This window comes from Rhinatrema bivittatum, chromosome 3 (genome assembly GCF_901001135.1).
Source record: "Rhinatrema bivittatum chromosome 3, aRhiBiv1.1, whole genome shotgun sequence".
NCBI classification, from domain to species: Eukaryota; Metazoa; Chordata; class Amphibia; order Gymnophiona; family Rhinatrematidae; genus Rhinatrema; species Rhinatrema bivittatum.
The window spans coordinates 27888432-27909840 of NC_042617.1; the positions used below are offsets into that span (position 1 = coordinate 27888432).

At 44.7% G+C, this 21409-nt stretch overlaps 1 long non-coding RNA gene across 1 annotated transcript; it reads left to right on the top strand.

Moving 5' to 3' along the window:
* The first annotated feature begins 7295 nt into the window (after positions 1 to 7295).
* LOC115088487 lies at positions 7296 to 16096 on the top strand. The gene is made up of 3 exons (XR_003855788.1): positions 7296 to 7737; positions 8279 to 8429; positions 15934 to 16096. It is a non-coding gene; the product is annotated as an uncharacterized LOC115088487 (long non-coding RNA).
* Positions 16097 to 21409: the final 5313 nt, after the last annotated feature.

A 21409-nucleotide genomic window follows, 5' to 3' on the forward strand; every position in this document is an offset into this window, starting at 1 on the left:
AGGAATCTAGGATATGTGTATATATAAATATATCTGAGATGTAATCAAATTTGGGGGGTCCCAAATGATTGCATGGATGGAGGGGAGACTACAGCTCTGTTTTCTTACTGTTGTGTCCGTCGCTGTCCGACGTCTCTGCTCCACCCACCTTACCTCGTTGGCGACTCCCTTCGGGGTTGATGGAAGGCTAGCTGCTGCGGCGTCTCCAGGCCGTCCTCCTCCAGCGTTCCCGGACCGGCTCGACGCTGCAAGTCGCCATGTTGACCAGATGCCTAAGGGTGCGCGCACGGCCCGACTGATGTACCAGCGTTGGCGTGAACCTCAGGGGCGTCCCCCTGAGATGACGTTACCAGCTCCAGATATTTAAGGTCTCAGTTTTCGCTAACAAGACGAGTTAGCAAGGGGATTCCTTACCTAGCTTCCTCCTGGTCGCTGCAGATGGGATTCGCTCTCCGCAACCCTAGCTACTCTGCCTCCTTGGACTTCACTAGAGGTATCCGCTCCTCGGGGGCCTTGCTCTTTGTTTTTTCTTTACAGGTCGCAGTCCGGAAATGGTACTCGCTCCTAGAGGGCCCCTGTCCCGGACTTGCTCCTGAATACCACTTCTGCTAAGAAGTCATCGCTGCTTCAACATTGTGAGTTTCCATCTATTTCTCAGAGCTTTCCCTGGAACCAGGTACTCGCTCCTCGAGGGCCTAATGTATACCAACTCCTGGGCTGCCTTAAGAGACTATTGTGTGAGTGCTACCATCAAGGACTTGTTCCAGAACTCGGCATATACTGCATACTCACTTTCTTAGTTTCTTTACAGCTCAGTCACTCTGGGATCGCTGTTCCAATACCTGAGGGACTACAGCCCAGCCGGGCGCTTCCAGCTCACTACTGCCACCTCTGGTGGTTTACTATATTGTCTAATAAAAGAACTAGTGTGTGTCTGTCTCTACACTAAGCCTGACCAGTGGTCCCTTTCGGGATTTCCTCAGAGGGCATGGTCACCTGCCACTGATCCAAGGATCCACCCACAACTATTCATAACAACAGCTTTAACAACAGACCTTTCTGACAGATTGCTAACTCCATGGATCCGGCTTGATTACATGATTCCAGGGTTCCGGTTAACTCTAAGGATCCGGCTTGACTCCAGGGTTTCGGCTTGACTCCAGAGTTTGAGTAACTACATGGATCCAGCACAACTCAATGCTTTGCAGGCTATACCGGGCCTGGCTCAGCGCATTGCTGAACAACAGGACGCCTTGAAAAAACTTACTTCAGCTTTTCACCAGCTACACACACAGAAAGTTCAAAGTACTGCTTCTAACCATGAAAGTCAGTTACAAGAGGTAACTTTAAATACTGCTGTACCACAGGCGGCTCTGATCCGCTTCTCTGGAGAAATACAGATGACTCGGGGCTTCTTAAACCAGTGCTGCATGCACTTTACCTTACAACCATCTTTATTTCCTACTGCTCTCTCCAAGACTACCTACATCCTTTCTTACTTGGATGGTAGGGCCTTGTCTTGGGCATCTACCTTGTGGGAGCACAAGGACCCTATTTTGCAGGACATAGAAGGATTTATGGACTTATTTAAATCCGTTTTTGATGATCCTGCTCGAAATTTTGTAGCCGGTTTTGCTTTGGTGGATTTGAAGCAAGGCAACGGATCATTGGCTGAATTTGCCATAGAGTTTAAAACTCTTGCGGCAGAACTTTGCTGGGACCCCAAATGTCTCAAGACTCTCTTTTGCAGAGGCCTGGATACCGGTTAAAAGACGAGCTGGCTGCTCGTGAAACACCTGACTCGCTGGACGAATTAGTAGCCTTGGCTACTCGGATCGATCATCGGCTCTGGGACAAGGTGAAGGAACTCCAGCCTAAGATGTTATCTGGGTTGGATCAGCTAGCTCTATACCTGCATCTCGAAAGGTTCCAGTCATTTCTACTGCTGATAAAGATGAACCAATGCAACTTGGTCATGGACATTTGACTTCTAAAGAGAGAAGATTTCGGAAGAAGTGCGGCCTCTGCATGTACTGCGGTCAGCCTGGCCATGATGTCTCTACATGCTCCATTCATCCGGAATGGATGGGCCTAAGTCCTGTAGGAGGATTGTTCTTAGGCCTTACAGCATCCTCTCCTCCGCTTTCTCTCCCAGTCTCCTTGACCTATGGACCGATATCATTTCAGATTCCTGGCCTGGTGGACTCAGGGGCAGGAGGCAACTTTATTCTCAGAAGTTTAGTGGAATACTTGAAGATTCCTCTCATCAAATTGAAAGATCCACTACTGTTATCTTCCATTCATGGAGAACCCTTACCGGGTAACGTGACTTGCGAAACCGTACCAGTTACTCTTCGTACCAGAGCACTTCATACGGAATCAATCTCCTTCTTTGTACTGGAAAAGGCTATGCACCCTATCGTCCTGGGGTTACCCTGGCTGCAAGTACGCCAACCCCAATTTGACTGGGCCTCCCTGGATCTGTCCCATTGGGGCCCAGAATGCCATGGGAGATGTCTTGAGGAGATATCGCTTGTTGCTTGCATGCCTACTATTCCAGTAATGCCAGGACTGCCACCCCAATACGCATCCTTTGGGGATGTATTCTCCAAAGAGGCGGCTGATATTCTTCCTCCACATAGGTCATATGACTGTGCCATAAGACTGAAGCCCAATACTGAGCCACCGAAAGGAAGGGTGTACCCTCTTTCAGCTCTTGAGAATAAAGCTATGTCGGAATACATTGAAGAAAATCTCCAGAAGGGCTTTATTAGACCATCTATGTCGCCAGCCGGCGCAGGCTTTTTCTTAGTGGGGAAGAAGGACGGTACCTTACAACCATATAGCAATTACCGAGGTCTAAATGAGATCACGATCAACGACCGTTATCCCTTGCCATTAATTTCGGAGCTGTTTGACTGGCTGCAGGGGGCCAAGATATTTTCAAAGCTTGATCTGAAGGGGGCCTACAACCTCATTCGCATTCGGAGTGGCGATGAATGGAAAACGGCCTTTAATACGCGAGACGGCCACTTCGAGTATCTGGTGATGCCGTTCGGGTTGTGCAATGCACCCGCCATTTTCCAAAATATAATGAACGACATCTTGAGAGATCTGTTGCACAAGAACGTTGTAGTATATCTGGATGACATCTTAATCTTCTCCCAGGATTTGGAGACCCACATTGCTGACGCCAAGCAAGTACTCCACCGTCTCCGAGAACATCGGCTGCCTTAAGAGACTATTGTGTGAGTGCTACCATCAAGGACTTGTTCCAGAACTCTGCATATACTGCCTACTCACTTTCTTAGTTTCTTTACGGCTCAGTCACCCTGGGATCGCTGTTCCAATACCTGAGGGACTACAGCCCAGCCGGGCGCTTCCAGCTCACTACTGCCACCTCTGGTGGTTTACCATATTGTCTAATAAAAGAACTAGTGTGTGTCTGTCTCCTACACTAAGCCTGACCGGTGATCCCTCTCAGGATTTCCCCTGAGGGCATGGTCACCTGCCACTGGTCCAAGGATCCACCCACAACTATTCATAACAACAGCTTTAACAACAGAGCTTTCTGACACTTACTCCTGGTCTAAGGTACGTTCTCCCTTTTACCATTTTAACCCTTAAACCCCGCTGACTTGCCTAGTTTTTTGTGGGTTGTTTTTTTTAATACTTACATGCCGTCCATAATAGAATTAAAGTTACGCAGTAGGGGACCCTGTCGCGCGCTCGTGCACGTGCACATGCTCCAAAGCCCACATTTCACAACTGATACTGTTTATTCCCCAAAGTGGTTTTCAGTATGTCCCCAAAGTTATAGGCCCCCAACTACAGGGTAAAAATATCTCAAATGACCTCATAATAAAATGAACACTTTCTTTTCTGATCTTTCTCAAAATAAAATAATTTGGGGGGGGGGGGGGTTGTTCAGCTTCTCACGTGTGATCCCGGAGATTTTGGGCACAGAATATCCCTGATTTAAGTACTATTTCCATCTTTCCACTTTCCACAGACTTTGCCAAACCCATTATTAGGGTCCTTAAAACCCCTCAAAACCCGTTACAAACATAGGGGGAGGGTACTGAGGCTTCCCTCACTTGACCATCGCTATAATTTGGGTCCAAAATGGGCTACTCAGAGAGTTTGGGCACCCGTTTAACACGGGGGGGGGGGGTATTCGGGGCCTATTTGAAACCCCAGAGCACCAGTGGCCACCAGAGGAGGTCCCCGCAACCTGCCCCCAATATTCATGTTGCCACAATTTTTGTTATTTTGAGTGAGTTATGGGCACTTTATAAACCCGGGCTGTGTGACCCTCACCCGGAGCTCCAAAAATGATGTGGGGACATCTTTTGGTTCCCCCCCCCGTTCCAGGATCAGAAATTATTTTTTAAATTTTGTCACCCTATTTTCATTTTATTTAATTGTAAAAATGGCTCCAGTCTAGCCGTGAACCGGATGCGACTCGTCTCGTTACTTCTGGTGGTGGCCTGCATATCTTGCTGGCGCCGAAGGCGTTCCCATTTGTCCCGAACGCTAAGTGCTGGCTTCCCAGGGGCAGCAGCAGCAGCGTCCCCAGGCCTCTCGCTGCTTAAATGAAGTGCCCTGATGCAGCTGCGAACCCGACCACGCTGATCGCGGGTCTCGTCTTCCTCCTCCCCGAGGCAGCCTTTCACCGCCGCAGACCCCGGCAAACAAGGCCCCGCCGGCTCCTCTTCCCAAACGGCTGAATCCCTGCCTCACTAAAATGGGCTATGACAGCCCCCACACTGGGGGTCCATAATCCTGGGCTATGAAAGCCCCAAGCCAGCAGCGCTCCGGCAATCTGTAGGGAGCAGGTCAATAATTAGGGGGGAAAACATTACACCTCTCCCTTCTTCCTTAATTTTTAGATTTTTAACCTCTGGTTACACTGCTATCAAGAATTGGGATCCTTGTATGCAAGGCTTTCTATTGGTATTTCTGCAGTCATAATCCTGCGATTTATGTTTATTTTGTGGTTACTCGATTTTACAGTGGGTACCCCCAGAAGAGTAGATAAGATTTAGAAGTTAGAATCATAAAGCCATTATATCAGACTCTTTTTGTGAATCTCCGGGCTGCGGGTTTGATGAAGAGAAGGTATTCCAAAGAAAGTTTGAAAAAAAGAGCCATAGTTTCATGTAGGGGGAGCAGTTAGATGGTTACAGAGGGGAACAGTGGGGTTTTTTCCTTTTCTCCTGTCCTGCAGAGAAATGCACACCAGGATCCTCTGAGCCTCTCAGACCAATGCAACATCTTATCCAAAAACATTTGAACCCACAGACCTGGTGCCAGGACGGAAACCCCATGATGCCAGGACTTCTTTCATTGTCAGGGCCCCAGCAGGCGTTATATAAAATTGTCACCCAATGTGGTGCTCAGAGGTATTTCGTAGGGCATTTTAAGCAGCAGCCTTTAGCAGTAATTTTGGATGCTTTCTGGTGGTGTGCGAGAATTTTTGCACCTCTGAAGATGTCTTCGCCATAAACTTACACTGAACAAGATTGTCACCAAGAACTGAAACACATACTGGGCTGCATTGATTCAAAGCCCACAGAGGAAGCAGAGGAGGAGCTTGCCTGCAGCATGGCTGAGGTCGTCAGTGGGTCCAAAGACCGAAAATCTTAGCCCTGCTGGGGTCTGAGGTCCAACGCTGTTTCCCCTCTCCTCCGGCTGTGCCCACATCTCTCTGCTTAGAAACCTGCAACTATGAGGAGCCTGAAAGCCCGCCCACTCTCCCTGACATCATCAGTGACCACCCATGGGGGCGGGGCTTAAAGCGACAGCGCCGCCGAAGAGCCACAGCGAAGGGCCCTGCCCCTTTGTTCTTTGGCTCGCTATTGCTTGTATAATGGAATTTTCACACTCTCACGTTCCAGTTATTATCGGACTTGGAACGTACACTCTGTTGCCGCATTCCAACACTTCTTTGAAGCCACGCCCATGTTTTTTAAGTTATCTGCCCCGATTGTCTTTGGATTCATCAGTTGGGCCTCTTAAAATGATCAGTCTTAATGCATTCTATTTGAATGTCACAGCACTAAAATCTTGCAGATGGAACACTTGGGGTTTTACTTTTGACCGTGTCCTGGCTCTCAAGTACTGATATACCTCTAAGGGATATTCCTACTTCTGTCAAGAATGATTAGGTTGAAAAGGGAGTCGTGGTGGTATGATTTTTTTATAAGTCGAAACTCTCTCTACAGCTTCGCTCATTAGTGACTGGGAATGGCAGCGAGAATCTTGAGGCGAAGTTTAATGGATGGCTCGTAGCTTTATTCTGTTGTCCCCCAGGAATCTTAAATCAAGATTTAGATTTCACCTTTTTTCTTTGAGTTTCTTACTTCATTATCCCTAATAACAAGTAAAGTTATCATCATTGGAGATTTGAATAATCACACTGATTGTAGACCAATAGGGATCGTTCAGGAGCACCTTCATTTGTTGGATGCACTTAATTTTAAACCAATGATTTCTTCTGCTACACACAAAGCAGGTCATAGTTCAGACCAAATTGTAGTTTCTGCCTTGGCTGGCGGGCAACCTGTTATTACTGATCTTAAAATGGAACCAATTTCTTGCTCAGACCATAACGTTTATTTGTTTACGTTAAAACTTGTCTGGCGACTCCTTTTTTTTTTTTTTTAATCTGATAAGGGGTTTGAAACAGAAGTAACTACTGGACCAATTAATCCAGATGATTTTAGAGCTGAATGGGCACTTGTTCAAAATAATGTTGATCTGTCCTCCGTTGATTGGTTAGATAATTCTTTCTTTCAGTGACATTTTAACTGATATCCAAGATAAAGTGACTCCACGTGCAACAAAGGGGCTACAGTTACAAACATCCAAGAGTTTGATATTGCCCTCATTGGCAGTAAACGCCCGATACATCAAGCTGAATGAACATGGAAGGAAGCTCCCGTCTCCTGTGTTGCTTCTGACTTTCCAACAATGTCAAAGCACTTATAAACAGGTGTTTTTATTTAAAAGGAAATAATGCTTTACTAATATCTGCAAGGGGTCTTTAAATAGACCCAAGGAATTATTGGAAATATTGAAACCCTAAGTTAGTGATTCTGTTAAGAGAAAGTAACAAGTCCAGCTTCAGCATTTGTGAACCAATAACGTTTCAAACTTTTCTACAGTGGCAGAAGAGCTTAAGGCTCAGGTTCAGAACCGAGGGGTGGGGTTTTTTTTTGGATTTATATCCCTTAACAGATATAGCCCGCCCTCTGTCCACTGAGGCTTGGGCTGAGTTCACCTTAGTTGGGGAGTCCATGCTATATGTCATCTAAAAAGATTCCTCTCGTTCACTGGACCCCCTGATCCTTGCCACCCTTATTAATGTCTTCCTTCCTGAGGCAAGAGTTCCCTTCTTATTAAAAAGAGCTGCTGTCCATTCAGGCTGTAAGAGAGGTAATTTACCACTACAGGATCCTGCTAGCTTCCATCCCATTTCAAATCTATTCAGTTTGAGTAAGTGGCTGGACAAAGTATTGTATCAGCAGCTAGCAGACGTTTTACAAGATAATCATAAGGACGGTTTCCTAAACTGCACAGCACTGAGTCACTACTTTCAGTAACTAATTAACTGCTGCAGCAATTTGAATTCAGGGGTAGCTGTTCTTGCTATTTTCCTGGATTTAACTTTGGCGAATGATACTATTTCTCACAAGATCCTTCTGTGGCTTTTACAGCAGTTGGGCATCCAAGGTAATGCACTATCCTGGTTTTCCTCTTGTTCACAGCAGGTTTGTTTTAATGGTGATGTATGTGACTTGTATGTAATGCCCACAGGAGTACTGCAGGGATCTGTTTTACCTGCCAAACAAGTCTTTTGTGAGGTTCTCTTGGAGTCTCCGGGCAGGCATTAATTTCTGATCACAAAAATGTGCGTCCTTGATGCACATTTTTTTTTTTTTGCATGGGGAGTGAATGCTTAATAGCCTCAGTCATATGCATTTGCATGGGATATCAGAGCGTTATTAGATTCACTCCGCGTTGGACGCGCGTTGTAAAGGTGCTAATCCCCTTATTGCATAACTATTGCTAACTAATCCCCTTATTGCATAAGGGGATTAGTTAGCACCTCTACAACCTCTACAACCCATGTCTAACTGCGGGTTATACAGTGCGCTCGGCCCAAATGAGAAACTCTTGGCTATCAAGAGTTTCTTCAAACAATTAATCTCTGGGTGTGTGAAAACCAATTAAAGTTGAACCCTAATAAAACTGAAGTTTTTTGTTTTTCCAGATCGAAAACGTTTTTGACAGATCATAACCTTTCAGCTTTTCCCATATTCGGCAATTTTGTTCCATTTAAGGAAACAGACCGGATCCTTGGGATTCACTTTGACTCCACGCTATCTTTTAAACCCCAGTTACAGCTACAGCTACTACTCAAGGTGGGGATTTTAAACTGCAGCTATTAAGACATGTTAAATTCATCCTTGATCCAAAGGATTTTCGTACCATCTTACAAGCGCCTACGTCCTAACCTGTATTGACTACATGAATTCACTTTATTATGGGTTACCCAATTTTAGTCTAAAAGTGCTGCAGATTTTACAGAACTCTGCTGCCTGTCTGATCTCAGAGAGGTGTTGGAATGAACATATCACACCAGCACTAAAAGACCTTCACTGGTTGCCAGTATTGCAGCGGGTTAAATTTAAAGTTTTAGTTTTACTTTCAAGATTTTAAAGTGCAAAGAACCAATATTTCTTAAATCTTTGTTGACCTCTTATGTTCCAGGGTAACTCTCCATTCTAGGGAGAAAAATCCATTTTTAGTCCCTTCACCTAAAATTGCTCATTTCATTAGTACTAGATGTCGGGCATTTTTTGTTTTTGGGCTTGTATGTTGGAATGCCTTACCCACTGCCATGAGATAAATCAATGACATCGAAATTTAGAAAAGAGTTCCAAACACTGCTTTTTCAGGAAGCTTTGACTTGATTATTTAGATGGAATGCAATTATTGTATTGTTTTTTTTGTACCATTATGCTTTTATTGTGTTGTTTTTAATTTATTTTAAATGATGACTTGTTTGTGTTCTTGTTCTTTACTTAGCACATTTATGTTATAGGTGGATGATAAATATTTTAATAAATAAATCAAAGTGGTGTACAACCAATTAAAATACAAATAATTAAAAATAGTATTGAATCATAAATAAAACTAAAAGAAAATAATATAATAAGGTATATTTTCTCCTCAAAGATCATGTTCTGCCAACTGTTCTGTGGTCAGAATTTGAATATATGTCAAAACCGGAAATCTCACAGATAATCACAGCACTAAACTTGTCCAACTGTTCTCTTAATCCATGCTTTACTGGTCTTCTTAAAACCATATCTCAAGAATTCAATGAACCAAGCTCCAAAATTTTGAATTTGTCCTTATCCTCTGGGCATCTTCTTCCATCACTAAGTCTAGCCTCTGTGTGCCTTATTCTGAAAAAAAACCTCCATGAACCTATTGATTTTCATAGGTGTATCAAATATTATTGCTAACATTACTACCCAAGAGCATTTAATCCACTGTCTTGTTCAGCTCTCTCAGTTTATCAATGACAACTCAATTCTAGACCAATATCAATTCAGTTTCAGAAAGTTTCACAACACAGAGCTGCTACTCCTTTCCAGTCTGGGCTCCATTCATAGGGGATTTAACTCTGCTACCTCCTATTTGTTGGTTTTGCTTGACATTAATTCTGTATTTGATACCCTCAATCAAAGTATTCTTCTCATCCATCTCATCGATATTGGAATCACAGGAGCTGTGTTCTCCTGATTCAGCTCATACCCTTCAGACAGACCCCCATCAGTTCAAGACACACAACGAAGATACTAGGTGATACATTATTTTACTCTTGCATAATTAAGTTCTGAAATTTGTTGCCAGAGGATGTGATAAAAGCTGTTAGAGTAGTTGGGTTTAAAAAAGGTTTGGACAAGATTCTGGAGGAAAAGTTCATTAACCGTTAAAGTAACGTTGCAGAAATCCACTGCTTATTCTTGAGATAAGCAGCTTGGAATCTATCTACCCCTTGGGATCCTGCCAGGCACTTGTGACCTGGGTTGGCCACTGTTGGAATCAGGATACTGGGCTTGATGAACCTTTGGTCTGACCCAGTATAACAAGTCTTATTTTTATTTATTTATTAAAATATTTATTACCCGCTTATAACATGGATGTACTAGGTGAGGTACAAGGGAACATAAGCAATCCACCATTTAAAATAAACTAAAACTGCAATAAAACATAACACAAACAAAACTGAAACAATAATAGTACCCATTTATAGAATTAAATCAAAGCTTCCGAAAAAGCACATCTCTTGGCCACACCCAGACCTTGCCCCTTTTTGAATCTTGGAGCTTTGAAAATGTGGCCACCATGTGCAAGTCCGACTTGTGTGTGCATCCCCCAATTTATGCACGCTCCAGGCTTTTAAAATTTGCCTTTAAGTCTTTAAGTAGAGTACCTTGAAGAGAAGAAATGTCAGAAACCTGATTTGAGAGGAACTCCAAGAGGGAAGAGTGAGAAATTAGCAAAGAAGCATGAGACTCATAAGATAGCAAACAATATCTCCTCCTGGCTCCCTATAACTATTGGAGTCCCGCGAGGATCAACACTTTCAGCAGCCCTCATTAAAATCTATCTTATCCCCCTTTGTCATCTGCTTTCCACCCTTGGCCTTTCTTCTAGGCTATATGCAGGATGACATCCAATTCTTTTTTTCCCCCTGAATTCATCATGGTTGGCCACCTCTCACTTTGATTATCTCTGCTTCTCCTCCATTAGAGCCTGGCTTTGCCACAACAGGCAATCCCTAAATCTTGCGAAGACCGAAATTATGGCTCTAGGCCGCTGTGTACCATATGACATCCTGCCCCCCACCTCCACCCCCGGTGCTCCAATTTGATAACCATGCCATACTAGTTGTTCAAAATATATGTAACCTCTGGATATTGCTAGTCCCCACCCTATCCATGCACGAGCATATAAAATCGGTAGTATACTCTTCTTTCTTTAACCTAAAACTCCTCCATCATCACAAATCATTCCTTGATCCCTGCCACATCCACTGTCCTGCAGTCACTAGTTCTCACTACTTTAGATTATTGCAATTCCCTATACATTGGTCTTCCATATACTACGCTCAGGCTACTATAGATAGTTCAGAACCCTGATTCTTGCCTGCTTTCTGGAATTGACATTCAAGAACGCATCGTGGCTATTCTTCAATCCCTCCACTGGCTTCGAATTCAGGCACGCATTCAATTCAAACTTGCTTCCATAATCCACAATCTTTTGAGTAATGATTTTTATCCCCATGGATTGATACTACCCTCAGGTTTTACATCACTTTGTTCTGTCTCCCAATCCCTACTTGAGGTCCCCTCCCCCAGTGTAGCTAGGTTATCTACTACAAGTGAAAGAGCCCTCTCGAGTGGGCCCTGTATTTTGGAATTCCCTCCCATTGTGCTGCATAATCTAAAGGACTCAAAAGATGTCAAGAGAGCCTTAAAGACTCGCCTGTTTACAGCTGCTTTCTCCCTAGACTCAGCTTCAGCTTTCCCTGCTTATTATCCTGGAAGACTCTTTTCTTACACAATGCCTGTAAGATTAAGCAGCATCCTTTGAGTCAATATGATCGCCCTATTCTACCAAGCTCTTATGAGCTAGCAGAAGTCATATATGTTTATTTTATGCTTGTTTTGATGACTTCTGGAGATTGTTGGTTTCATGAGTCATTCAGTCTTTTGTTTTATATTGTGTTTTCATATGTTCCATGCCTCGAACTTTGGAGGGTGCGGGCTAAAAATAATTTTATATAAATAACTAAAATAAAATAAATAACGGTACATTATTCAGCTCAAAAATCTCAAAAAGTACTTTATCATAACTGATGTTATAACCCACAATCTACCTGCATTGTCACACAGTAACATAGTAATGATGGCAGCTAAAGACCAAATGGGCCATCCAGTCTGCCCAGTAAGTTTCTTATGGTTGTTAATTGCCGCTCCATGCAGTTACCCCATGCCTTTCTTAAGCTTTTCACAGAATTTTATGTGGGGAAGCCTCCAAAACTCTTTCGGACCACAAGATATTCTAGGTAAGGAAATCTGAAAATGTATTTCCTGAGGTTTGTGAAAACAGGGTTTGGAACCTTTGAATCTGCATTCTGCAAAGTGACCACTGGATGGCACTTGGGGTAATGCTCGGTATGGTGCAGGTAGTAGGGACAGTATCAGTGTCTGGTGCTACTGGTGGTATGATATCCTTTTACATCCATGAGGGTTTTTGATTGGTTGGGAGGTGTTCATTGTATGCATTAATAAAAAATCAACAACTTTGAGAGAGACAAGATGGCCGCCACCCATGAAGCACGCTAAAGAGCTCTCTCCGTCCTATCTTTATTGTGAGACTATATTTCCTCCACTAAATGCCTCACACAAAAAGAAAAGCTAAGATAAGGGAGAATTTATTTATTTTATTTTTATTTATTTATTTATCACAGTTTTCTATACCGGTGTATGGACTTAACCTTCACATTGGTTTACAATCTCGTGACAGTAAAATAAAAATAAAATACGCATACATCATAAAAACAACAATAAAAAAACAAAATACATTTTGTTATACATAAAGGGGCGGATTTTAAGAGCCCTGCTCGCCTAAATCCGCCCAAAACCGGGCGGATTTAGGCGAGCAGGGCCCTGCGTGCCAGGAAGCCTATTTTACATAGGCCTACCGGCGCGCGCAGAGCCCCGGGACTCGCGTAAGTCCCGGGGTTCTCCGAGGGGGGCGTGTCGGGGGGCGGGCCCGGTCGTCGCGGCGTTTCGGGGGCGTGTCGGCAGCATTTTGGGGGCGGGTACGGGGGCGTGGCTACGGCCCGGGTGGTCCGGGGGCGTGGCCGCACCCTCCGTACCCGCCCCCAGGTCGCTGCCCGGCGCGCAGGAGGCCCGCTCGCGCGCGGGGATTTACGCCTCCCTATGGGAGGCGTAGATCCCCGGAGAAAGGTAAGGGGGAGGTGTAGACAAGGCCGTTCCCTCCAAGGCCGCTCCAATTTCGGAGCGGCCTTGGAGGGAACGGGGGTAGGCTGCGCGGCTCGGCGCGCCGGCTATACAAAATCCATAGCCTTGCGCGCGCTGATCCAGGTTTTTAGCAGATACGCGCGGCTCCGCGCGTATCTACTAAAATCCAGCGTACTTTTGTTTGCGCCTGGAGCGCAAACAAAAGTAGGCTATTCGCGCTCCTTTTAAAATCCGCCCCAAAATGCATTTCAAAAAAACCCTAAAGAGCCAATTTACACCTGCTTCTTTTTCATAGCTTGATTAGCTGTTATTCTCATTAAAGGCCTGTTTAAATAGCCACGTTTTCAATAGTTTCTTAAAGTCTGTCAATCTTGTCTCTAGTCTTAGTTCCACAGGAAGGGTGTTCCAAATCCTGGGTGCTGCGAGAGATAGTGCCCTATCTCTGACTGATGTTAGTCTAGCAGAAGTTAAGGATGGGATTGCCAGTAGTCCTTTATTGGCTGACCTTAAGTTGCGCTGCGGTGTATGTAGTCTTATGGAGGCATTTAACCATTCTACGTGATCGCCATGCAATGCATTGCTTTATGTAGGATTGTTAATGTTTTGTACTGTATTCTTTATTCAATTGGTAACCAGTGTAAATCAATAAGTATTGTTCGAATTTCTGTGTCCCAGTCAATATCCGTGCAGCTGAGTTATCTGCAAAATCTGCAATGGTCTTATTGTGGAGTATGGAAGTCCCAGCAACAAAGCATTGCAGTAATCAATCCCACTGAAGATCAGCGCTTGTAGAACTGAGCTAAATTCCTTTGCGCTCAATAGAGGTTTTAGTCTTCTTAACATGAGTAATTTACAGAACCCCTCCTTAGTTTTTGTTTCAATATGTTTTTTAAGATTTAGTTCAGGGTCTAATAATACCCTCAGATCCCTTATTTTAGTTACTAGCATAATTTGGTTATTTTCATATTTAAACTGATTCGTCTCTTTACTCATTGCTGTTTTCGTTCAAGTAACATTATCTCTGGTTTTTTTTCAACATTTAGGCTTTGTTTTATGCCTGTATTAAATGCTGTATTATGGTTTTTTCTGCAAAACCGTTCTTCCTTGTTCCACGCTCAAAAAATATGGATTTATCCCGACTTAGCAAAGGCCACTCAGTTGTGGAGGCAAAAGTTTCTTGATATGAGAATGGAGGTTCTGTCACGAGGAGCAAAATTCGTCTTGAGATATCCATGTAAATGTTTAGTTCATTATCTAGACACAAAATATGTCTTTTTTGAGCCTACACGACTGTGAGCATTCCTCGAGTCCCATTCCTGATGAACTCCCTTGTATTAGGGCTGGGTGCTAGAATCCTTCGGTGGGGAACTCCCGGGATATATTTCTTCTTTCCTTCTGCATTGTAACCGCTTTGATTACACTTGTCTCTCCACTCTTTACCTTTACTTGGAAATTTCATGTATGATAATACTTCATTTTTGTTTTATAACAATTTTGTACAAGAGGATTCTTGTGATTTTTTGTGAAAATTATAAAAAAACAAAAAATTATAAAAAAAACAAAACCCCAACAACTTTTAAAACACAAAGCATTTGTGCAGATGCACTAGTTTTTTTACTCATTTTGAGTCTGATTCATTAAAGTCTTGCACTATTTATCAAATGCTATTTTTGCACAGTGCAATCTTTGCTTCTGTTCCTTACCCCCACCTGTGCCCCAGTCTTTCTGATGTCATCAGTCCATGTCTGGATTAAGATAAATGCCTTTGTTTTCAATGGGGGTTGGAGGCACAGAGAAATGAAGTGACTTGGCTAAGTTCTCACAGATAGTCAGTAGTAGAGGGCAGCCTTGGCCTTCTACCCCAAAACATTTTTCAAGTTATAGATCAGTGGTTCCCAAACCTGTCCCGGAGGATATCCTGAAAAATCTGAATGACTAGGGGTTCCCCCAGGGACAGGTTTGGGAACCTCTGTTATAGATTAATATTTAATCATGAGCCCTTTGTTCTGTCCTGAATCAGGCCTGCTTGGAAAGTAGAGAGGCAGTAAAGGCAATGACTAGAAGTCAGGTGGGGCCTGCAGTGGCCCAGTAGTCAAGGTAATTAGCTTTACTGAGTGGGCCATGAAGTTCTTGTCTGCTGAAAAACAGTTACTACCTCTAACAGAAGCATGGGGGTAACCTGAATGGAGCGGCAGTTATTACCATAAGCTAACTGCTGGGTAGGCTAGGCAGACCATGTGGTCTTTGTCTGCCATCATTTCTATGTTGTCAGAATAGTACATTTTTGCCTTTGATTCTGGTAGGGGTTCAGCTGTGACTAACCTTTCAGTTCAGGCCAGCAAAGATGCAGTAACCGGTTTGGTATACATGAGTTCCAGTTTATATGAGAACACTTTTATTATAAGGCGCATTATAATGATGATCATTTGAAATGTGGGGCAGTGCAAGCTAACAGATCTAAATCTGTTATAACTAATGTCAGCCATAAGTACTAAGAAGCATGTCATGAATAAAAAAAAACACTTCTAAATACTTAACAATAAATGCGAAATGCTTATCTTATTTGCACTGGAAAATCTTCCATGTAAATCCTCCCAGATGATGGTTTACTGCACTCATTTTTGTTCATTCTGGCTTGTAATTCTTGTCATATTTGCTATTGTTTGTTTTTATTTGTTCGATAATTTGTTTTATTAATTATGTACGTTTTTATCCTGTACACCACCTAGATCTATATCGGCGGCATACAAAAACTGTATCGGCGGCATACAAAAACTTTTAAATAAATAAATAAAATTGGAGCCATTGGGTTTTGGGTTTAACCCTTACTCTGAACTTTTTTTTTTTTTTTTTTTTGCAGGCCTTTTCAAGTCCAACAGAGACGTTTAAAGAATGGTTCAGGAAAAAATAAAAGTTCAGTCTGGTTTTGGTTCAAGTTCACATTCAGTTCCGACTCCCTGCTGTATATTGCTATGTAACAAATCACTAGTGTAAGTTATCAAATTCGCCACTAGATGTCAGTATTGCCACACAAGTGGAATAAAGAAGGCCATGGACAGTTGCCGAGTAACAAAGTTTATGACCGCGATACAATGCAGGGGTGAGCAAACCAGGGCCTTGATCAATCCCGAAGGGGGGAGGGGCACACTGGCTGCCCAATCAGGGAATTCGACAAATGGCTGTGCTGCCGGGTCTCAGTGGTGCCCCAAAGGGAAAGGAGCTGCCAGAACATGGAAAGCATGCGGCGGCTTCGCCGTGCGTCTCTCTCTCTCAATGGGCCGGGCAGAGGAGCTCTTCAGCAGGGCTGCTCATGGGAGCAGCCACCGCAGCCCTCCACAAGCCCAGGAAGAGCCTGGGAGGAGTTCCTGCCGCTGCAGGCGTCCCTACCCAGGGGGAGAGAACAGACACAGCTGTGGCCCGCCAGGGCCAGGGGGCTTGAAGGGGGGGGGGGGGGGGATGGGCAAAGAGGCCAGAGAGGAAGGAGGTGGGGGAGGGAGAATAATGGCAACAAGTGTAAAAAAGTTAAATAGGCAAATCAAGCAGGAGAAAATAAAGATAAGCAAACTATGAAAAACAGAAGAAAAAAAAAAGGTTAGGCAGCGTGGGAGGGAGTTTTTCTCAGCTCCTAACCCATTCAGGCTTGTTGCTCCCATCTCTGGGTCATTTATAAATATGTTAAAATGAAGTGGTCCCAGTACAGATCCCTGGAGCATGCCACTATTCACTTTTAATTGTGCATACACTTACCAATGCATGTTTTAAAATGCACCAACCATGCTCCTGATTTTAAGTGATTACTCAAGTGCAGCTAGCATGCACCCTCTTCCGTAGGACCTTGTCGGCTTTAACGCTGGTATGACTGTGAATTTTAAAAAATGCCTGCAAGAGGCACATTCCCAGTTTTCCAGTTAGTCCCCCAGTTTGTCCAGTTAATAGCAAGGTCTTTCCAGACCCCTCTGGTTCTTCATCTTGCAGGCTGCACAGTTGACCTGGACCCCTCATCCTGTCCTATAAGCCCAAAATCTTGAGATCTACAGACGTGCTCCTGCTCAGGAGCAGCAGTAAAGCTACGCGGATATCTAGTGCATGTATTGTGCTCCATAGGTTCTGTTTCTTAAATTCTGAGTTACCTGCGTAAGTCTTGGCCCATGCCCATGCCCCACCCTTTCCTGCCCCCTTATTCCTCATACGCTCACGGATAAATATATGCATACTTTGTGGCTTTCTAAAATCCACGTTGCTCGCACACGGCGAACATACGCTCTTATGTGGACATTTTTGCATGAGTAATGCTTTTAATATCAAGCTGTCTGAGTCTGGACAACTTTGAGTAGGAAGTGGCTGAGGGGGAAAGGCAGGAATGGCTGTCAAAGCAATGCCTGACCCCCGGGCTCCTTACTCAGTGCTAGGCCATCATCGTCACTCAAGAGGTCCTTTGCTGACAGAAATGATCTCCTGATTCCCAATCTCTACCAACTTGGGCTGCTGCAATTGGGAGGACCACCGCAGAGACTATACCCACCGGCCCCGGCCGGCACCATCAGGAGGAGCAGTAGGGTGACTTGACAACCCCCATCTGGTACCCAGTGACTGGAGATATGGGAGAGCAGGAAGAGTAGGGTAGGGGGTGGGGAAAAGAGAGTGGATAAGGAAGGACGGGAGGTGGTAGGGAAAAAGGGAGAGAGGAGAGAAGGTAGGGTGGAAAACGGAAGAGGAGAAGGTGAATGGAGATAAGAGAATGGGGTAGAGTGAGGAGGGGAAGGAGGGAAGAAGTAATGAAATGATTTGATGGGTGAGAGGATAAAGAAGAAAGCAGCACCATGGGACAATGGAGGAGGTGAGGTGAGAAAGAGGGCAAAGGTTGGAGAGTAAGGTTGTGGACACTGATAGGAAGACAGATGGTGGAAAGAGGGGGAGAAAAGCTAAAGAAATGGGATGGAGCCAGGAAATGGAGTATAGCGGGGATTAGAACCCACAGGAATATTTTCCCAGTGGTCATCTTGGGATTTTTGATGTGGCTTTTTGCATAGGCTGCATCTCCCTTGCTTTATGGGATGGGTGTCAGAGGTATAAATCGCCACTGAGCATGTGCAGTAGTCAGAGGGTTGGTGGCTCGACTTTAGAAGAGGTCAGGAGACATTTAGAGGTAAAGGAGGAGATCAATCCTGGATCCCAGCGTTGTAGGAGAAGACAGGCTTTTTGGAGATTCCAGAGTTTTGAGAAGACTGAGAGGATTTTTTTATATTTTGGATCAGCTTCTGACTGAGAGAGAAGACCCTCTGGCCCGAAGGACTGGATCCCTGTTTTTGCATCTTGCACCCAGTTCACAGTAAGATGGGAGACCCTGGGATTTTTTTTGCGAGATTTGAGAAGTACTTTGGAAATTCAATCTATTTTTGAAGCTGGCATTTTTTTTCCATCACCCCTTGTGTTATGTTGAAACTGGAGGAGAATTTACCCTCCCTTATTGGGGAAGTGCATTTGGACTAGGCCACAGATAAAAGGAGGATCATCAAATCAGGAACTAAGGGCAGAGAAACGTGCTGCTTTTTTATTTGTGTTTTTCTTGTTTTTGATTTTTGGAATCATTGCCTGGATATTTATTTTTCAAACTTAAGTAAACCTTTTTATTTGAGCACCGCCTTTGGACTCTGGGCTTTTTTATCCAAGTGTGTACCCTTTTGGGTCATCCGACCTCCTCACTATGAGTACTGAGTAAGAAGAATCAGAGTGATTGTTCCGCCTGGTTATCCCACCACAGCAGCTAGGGCCCTGGAGACTCAGGGCGCCTCCCCGTAACACAGGAACCCTCTGCCAGAAAGGGAGTACAAAGAGTAAAGTGTGAAAAGAGAAAAAGGAACGATGAAGCAATGGTAGAACTCAAAGAAGACCAAGAAAAGAAGAAACAAGGAGACTGGGAGAATAAATCAAACTAAAGTTGGAAAACAGCTTATTTTTCTTGTGGTAAGGCTTGTCTGCTAGCTTCGGTGCTACCTCATTTGGAGGGTCTAGTGTTTGTCTCTTTGAAACAAGACGTTCCTCTTTACTTGGCTCACCCACCCTGTGCAAGCTTGGAGGGCTGGCGAACAGCCTTGCAGTGCTTCGCAGGCAAGAGAGAAGAAGAGTGAGAGCGGCCCGGCCCGGCCCTGGCCAGGGTTAGAAACAGTGGAGGTAAATAAATCAAATTTATGTAAAAAAAAAAATGGTTTGCTCTTTACTTCTGTGCGTTAGTTTCTGTTTGGAAAGGATCCTTGCTCCGTCTTGCATCATCTGGTACCCCTACAACATACCCTGCACCCCGAGGGCTGTGATAGTAGCTAAATATAAGGAACCTTCCCCATACTCGCTAATGGTTTTGACCACCAGGGATAAATCCAGCTTATTCTTAAAATAAAATGTGACACAAATTAAGAATCAATGCAACAAATTTTATTATAGTTTTGATTGCGGTTATGATTACACAGCATCCCCTCCACTAGGGCACGCGCGCATCAGTGACCCGCAGAGGACTGAGCCATGTTGCATCCTCTGTGGTGGTCCCCCTGGCAAACCAGCATTAGAAAAGAGGGCAACTGAGCACAGCAGCAGGCCTGTAAGTACTCTCTGACTAAAATCTAAGGTATTATAAGGCTGATGAGCCACACAAAATCAGACCTATAATAATGACCATCATTGAAGCAATTTACCAAGAGTTGCTGACCAGCTAAGATACCGGCTGTATTTAGCCAAGTTATTTTCAGCCTCAACCTAATGGGCCACGATGCGGCTGAAAATGAGCCTAAAACTGCCTTAGCAGGTTGACTGCTGAGCGGCTTAACTGAAAACGTTATCCGCCCTTGCCAGGATCTACCCGCCTCATATTTTCCTTCTCCCCCCCACTGCCCTGATCACCACATACAGATGCTCCCTCACCTTTGCGACAGCACCCTCTCCCCGGATCCCTCCCGCTTGATCATCGATGTCAAACGCGTAGACTGGAAGCACGGGTGGCCATCGCCAGTCGCAGTGAGCCTTGGTGCTGCCAGGAGGACCCTCGCCTCCTTCCTGCTGGTGAAGAATGGAAGGACTGATTCCAGAGGGATTTTGATGGAAGGGGGATCCTGGGTGTGGGACAGACAAGAGGGTCTTCTTTCCATGGCAAACAGATGAGAGGGAGGAGGGAGGACTTATTTATGTGGCTATTGGCTAGGTGGGATGGGAATTGGGCGGGGCTTGTAAAAAGAACATGCACAGACTTGTACCACCTCGACGAATGGTGCAAAGGAGGTGCGTGGAAAGTACGTGCATATATATTTTGGAAACCCAAATGTATGTGTGTAGTTTTCTCCTGCCTCCCAGAACACCCATTTTCACTGCAGTTAAATCTAGCTGCCTAGTGAAACCGGGCAGCAAAATGTAACCACACAGCCCCAGGCAGCTTTGAAAGGGGCTGATCTACTCTGGGAGTTATTCAAAGAGGTCAGTCTAGCTAGGTTTGTGACTTAAAACAAACATGCCCAAGGTTTTGAATTTCCCACCCCGTGCAGTAGGTGCATTATCCGGCTAAAACTTACCCGGATGAAAAAGAGGCACTGAAGGGGTTGTGCAGGGGCGGGGCTTAAATTGAGCCAAGCAGCACCAATATTCAGTGCCGCCGGGAAAGTCTGGCTGAGGTTGACTTCAGGTCTAACGTTACCTGATTAGGTATATTTAGTGGCACTTATTTCCCGACGAATGTCTTAGCTAAAGTTACCCTGTTGAATATGGAACTCATACAGGCCGATTCAGTAAAGTCCACGGGAGAGCGGACGAACGCCCGCTCTCCTGGCGCGCGCACCGGCCACTTGCCGGTGCGCACAATTCAGTATTCAAATGAGGCCCGGCGGTAGAAACGGGCAAAAGGAGGCGCTAGGGACACTAGAGCGTCCTAGCGCCTCCTTTTAGCCTGGAGCGGCGGCTGTCAGCGGGTTTGACAGCCGACGCTCAATTTTGCCGGCGTCGGTTCTCGAGCCCGCTGACAGCCACGGGCTCGGAAACAGGACGCTGGCAAAATTGAGCGTCCGGTTTTCGGCCCGACAGACGCCGGCCCATTTAAATTTTTTTTTTTTTTTACTTTTTTTACCCTTCGGGACCTCCGACTTAATATCGCCATGATATTAAGTTGGAGGGTGCACAGAAAAGCAGTTTTTACTGCTTTTCTGTGCACTTTCCTGGTGCCGGCAGAAAGTAGCGCCTACCTTTGGGTAGGCGCTAATTTCTGAAAGTAAAATGTGCGGCTTGGCTGCACATTTTACTTACTGAATCGCGCGGGAATAACTAATAGGGCCCTCAACATGCATTTGCATGTTGAGGGCGCT